General features: G+C 58.2%; 1 pseudogene; it reads left to right on the top strand.

Moving 5' to 3' along the window:
* Window positions 1-1,358: 1,358 nt before the first annotated feature.
* LOC128929057 (uncharacterized) lies at window positions 1,359-4,283 on the top strand (annotated as a pseudogene).
* The last annotated feature ends 692 nt before the right edge of the window (window positions 4,284-4,975 follow it).

A 4,975-nucleotide genomic window follows, 5' to 3' on the forward strand; every position in this document is an offset into this window, starting at 1 on the left:
GTCACAGCTAACACGCTTGGTGCGGGCACCGTTCTAGCACATGTCTGCCAAGTATTTGTAAGGGTGTCTCACAACAGCTCTGCGAGAACCTTTCAAACTGCGCTGACGTTATGGTTTCTTCTTCAGTCTCCTGGAAGTTTATCATGAGTCAGTTCCTCGAAGACAGACTGCCTCTGATTCTACAGACAGAAGCAAGCTTCGAGGTCTGAAAGCAGTGAACGGACTACAGATTGCGGTGACCCCAGCCCCCACATACACACGCTCGGGGCTGCTCCCTTTAGAGGGCCTGACGTGGAGTCCAGCCAGGCACCCGACTGGCGTCTCTACATTGGCTGTGGACATAGTGGTGGTGGTGATGGTCACAGCTTACCCATGATGTGGCAGATCTGGTGAGAGCCTCAGGCTGGGAACACCTGGGGTGGGGAAGGGACCTCCGAGAAGGAAGACGGTCTTCGGTCCATCAAGTGATGACCTGAGGAGGCTTCCGGGAGTCAGGAGGGGCTGGACCAGCGCCCGAGTCCCACATATATGTGTAACGCACTGGAGTTTGCACTTGCGTGACCCTGTCACCATCACCTCCTGGACTTCTCAGCAGTCTCCCCACTGCTCTCCGTAGAGTAACTCCAGCTCACCCCAAGTCACCCTCTACCCAGCAGCCAGAGGGATCTTTCCGAACATAAATTCCCTCTTCCATCATCACACCCTGCCCAACCTCAGTCCCTTCAGGAGAGAGACCCAGGCCTTGAGACGGTCGACGGTCCAAACCCTCCAAAGTCTGGCCCGGTCGCGGCACCCTGGGACCCCAGCGCATAGAGAGCGCTTAGGTCGTGAACGACTCAGCCGAGCGGCACCGGCGCACCTGGGAAGCGCACCGAGGGAGCCAGCTCCAGCTGACGCGCTGCATGAGCGGAGTCGTCCTTCTCTCCACCGCGAATGCCCGCAGGATGCGAGCGAAAGACCCGCCAAAGGGACGCCGAGGGGGCGCAGTTGGGGCGCGGAGGTGGGGGCGTGAGGCGCGGAACGGGCACGGGGTGGGGGCGGTGAGGCCAGGAGGGTGCGCGGAGGTGGGGGCGTGAGGCGCGGAGGAGGCGCAGTTGGGGCGCGGAGGTGGGGGCATGAGGCGCGGAGGGGGTGGCTTGAGGCGCGGAGGGGGCGCAGTCGAGGCGCGGGACGGGCACGGGGTGGGGGCGGTGAGGCGAGGAGGGTGCGCGGAGGTGGGGGCCTGAGGCGCGGGGCGAGAGCGCGCCCCAGTGTGGCCAGGCGGAGAGGCGCGGCCGCCCGGGCAGTGGGGGCGGTGGGAAGCGCGCGGCCCCCGCGCTCTCAGCGTTCCCTGGCCTGCCCCGGCTAGCTCGGCTTTGATGGCTGCTTCCGCTCCCCATAAAGGCGTGTTTCACGGCCAACGCTGGCCCGGGCTTTACGTCCACCCTCGGGCTCCCTTTGAGCGGCAGAGGGCCGCGGTGAAATCCCCGTCCGACCGGGCCGTTCTGGCTCTAGAGGGAGGCCCAGGGAGCGTGTGCCGGCGGCGTGCTCGGTGCCGGGCTCCGTGCCGAGCCCTGTTCGTTGCTAATCCCGGTTTCTGGCCCTGGGTCCGTTTCCCTGGCCCTGGCCCTGGCCCCGGCCACTTCCCCTCTTTGCGCGTCGGCACCGTGTTTATTAGTTCATTTCCCATCCCCACACCAAGCACTGCCTGGCACAGAGCGGGCACTCGGCAAAGACTTGCGGGATGAGCAGACGAGCACATCTAATGCTCGCAGGCGCCCTCTGCGGTGGGCGCTTACTACTTCCTCGGGAGGGATCTGGGATCCGCGAGGGGCCCCTGCCCAGAACCGTGCAGCCTGTGGAAGGCAGCGGGCGCCGGGATGCCGACTGGATCGGATGAGCTTCTCGGGAGATTCCCAGAGCTTGGTGAACAGAGAGTCTGCCCTGACGGTCAGGCCTAGCCCCACCGTCAATAGCAGCCCTAGGCGGAAGGGCTAGGAGAGGCGGAGGGGCCGCCCTGTGGAAGTGGCGTCCGCAGTGCCGAGCTCCTGTGCCTGGGAGGACGCGGGCGCTGGGCGACCCGCAGGCAGAGCTCCCTCGCTTTCTCACAGCTCGGCTCGCGGGAAACCACGCTGCCCCCTCGGCACAGTGAAGACAGGCAATGGCTGCTCCTAACAGAGGCCTGGCTGGGGAAGGGGCGCTGACACCCCGGAACCCCCTGGGCCCTCTGGAGGATGGAGCGTGGGGGGGGGGGGGCGGGGAGCTCTGTCTTGACCACACAGATGCAACCCATTCTTGGCACACCGGCGTACCTTGCCCGCAGATAGCGCTCTGCTCTCGTGGAGAGGTCACAACTTCCAGCCAACCCTCTGACCAAGGCTCTCTGCCTCTCCCAAGGAGCCCCCAGCACACTGGGTTTCCTCACCACCTGCCTCCATCTCCCTAAGCCCTAACTACTCATCGGAACCTGGAGCTCCCTTCCCTGCCCCAACTGTCCCTCTGTGGACCCCATTACACTACTTTCTGTCTAGCCCAACTGCCCTATCCTTTATGCAGGCTGTCAGGGGCAATGGTGGTGAGCATGGGTTATGGAGTCAGATCGCCTGGGTTCAAATCCTGGCTCCGCCATCTTCTGAGTGTGCGACCTTGGGCCAGTTCCTTTATTTCTCTGACTCAGTTTTCTCATCTGTAAAATTGAAGGAATGGTGGCATCCATCTCATAGGGTGGCTGTGAGGGTTAGAGGGCACACTGCTACAGGCACAGTGAACGTCAGCTCTTGTTGCCAGCCTCCCCCGACGCACAGCACGCGCAGCTTAGTAACTTTACCCTCACCCAACACGTAACGCTAACTTGTCCCTCCTAATGACCTGTCCCTCATTTGGCTTGTCCACGAACTGTGGTTCCTCAATCTCACCACAGGGTGTCTCCACGCCACTGCTCACCAGCCACCCGAGGCCCGGGCTACTGGCTGAGGCCCTCCTGCTCCTGGGGGTCCTGTTTGCGCCTGTCTTGTCTTCAGTGGGGACAGGCTCTGACTCCTCTGGGAAGCTGAGGGCTGTCACTGACCTGCACCCCCTGCCTTGTTGGGGTCAGCGGAGTGGCTTGGAACAAAAGTGCCGCTTTCCACGTGGCGTCCTCTCTGCCTATCCATAGTTGCCCCACACTGTTGTCAGGAGTCTCAGCCAGCGCCTCAGTTCATGATATTCACGGCGACATAGCTGTGGGGAGATCCCACGCCCTCCCATGCGGGGGCATTGACCTGCCTGGAGAGAGGGGCTCTTGCCACCCGCGCGGGGCCCCTCCCCAGCCTGGCTTGGTAACTGTGGACATCTGTGCTGCTTCCTCTTCTCCGCAGCCCATGCTGCCGTGAGTGTTCCCCTGTGAGGGTCATTAGAAGGGGGTTAATTACCTCCTTTTGGAAGTTCCAATGAGACCATGTAGGTGAAAAACATCTTGCAAACTCTTTATTGCAATAAAAATGTTGCTTGCCAAAAATAGGGAAACGGGGGCTAGGTCAAATGACTGTCCCAAAGCCACAGAGCAAGTCAGTGGTGGCCGCAGGCTTCCTGATCACAATCTAGCGATTCTCCCAAGAAATTGACTGGGGTGGCCTCCTCTGTGTGGACCTAGTCCAGGGCATTGAAAGGGCTCAGAACAGAGATCCTGGGGAGGAGGAGGAAGCTGGGGATGAAGGAGTTAAGGGGACCCGAAAGCGGGGATAGCTGAAGGCTATTAACAGAGGAATGAGAGGATGAGGCCAGCAGGGGCCTGGCTTTGATTAGGCCCCCATGGCCATCTGGAGAACCAGACACTGGAGATGCGTTGGTTTTATGGGTTCAGATGACATAAATTATAGGGGCATTAATGGGGCAGAGGGGTTCTTCCCTCAGCGCTTCTGAAAGAGGTTGCATGGGGGGCCCTCTTTCCTAGTAACCAGGGCCAACCCCATCTCCTCCAGCCTCTGCTGTGTCTCCCTGACTGCAGTACAATACCCCCCACAGGAAATGCCCTTCAGGAGTCTGAGAGCATGCACCAGACCCAGAAGAAAGAGAGACCCTCTGCTGCCTCTACAGGAGCCACATCAGGATGGTGGTACTGCCCGCAGCCATCGTACAATGGGAGACCCAACATCTGGCTCAGCACATCCTCAACAGCCAGCCAGTTGAGAATGGCCATGTCCCGTTTGTCTCCAAGACAACTGCAGGACTTGGACAGTCATCAGATCACACCCTTGATGGAGAAGGGCTTGGTGACCATCCATCCAAACGCTTCAACTGAAGCCCAAGGCTACATGGCTGACTGACCTCGATGCTGGACTTGAACCCTAGACTCCTCATACCCGAGCCAGTACCACTTGCCATCATCATGCAGCCCCTCTGGATCTCAGTATTTTCATCTAACCATAACTGTTTGGCCTTCCTCCCAGCTGAAGTGGAATGAAAAGTTGGCTGAAAAAGGCTTTGAAAAGTTAAAACCACAATATGAGTGATTGCAGCATTATTGCAGTTTTGTGAGCAGAAGCTGGGGAGCCCATGGAGTTCCTCAAGAATGGAAAGTTGGCTGAAAAAGCCTGGGGAGCAGGGATGGAGGGTTGACAACCAATTCTTCCACCACTTTATATACAATCTTAGCTAGTCAGAAAACAACCTAAGCAATGTCTAGTAAACTCGAGGTACAAATCTCAAATGCAGCCATTTCTCTTCTGGAAATGTACCCCTCAGTTATATCTGCACAGATATGTCTTTGTACCAGACTGTTCATTGCAGCTTTGTCTGTAATAACGAAGACTGAAAACAACCTAAATGTCTATCATTAGGGGATGGAGTGAGTAAACTGTGGTACCCAGGCAAAGAATGAAGTAGATTTATATGCATACACAAATGCAGTCAATTCATGTGAGGATAAATCTATGCAGGATAGATTGTTAAAAACAAGTTGTATATGGAACAGTAGAGATACTATGTTCCTGCTTATGCCCAAGAAAAGAAGGTACAT

This window comes from Callithrix jacchus, chromosome 10 (assembly GCF_049354715.1).
Source record: "Callithrix jacchus isolate 240 chromosome 10, calJac240_pri, whole genome shotgun sequence".
Classification (NCBI taxonomy): domain Eukaryota; kingdom Metazoa; phylum Chordata; class Mammalia; order Primates; family Cebidae; genus Callithrix; species Callithrix jacchus.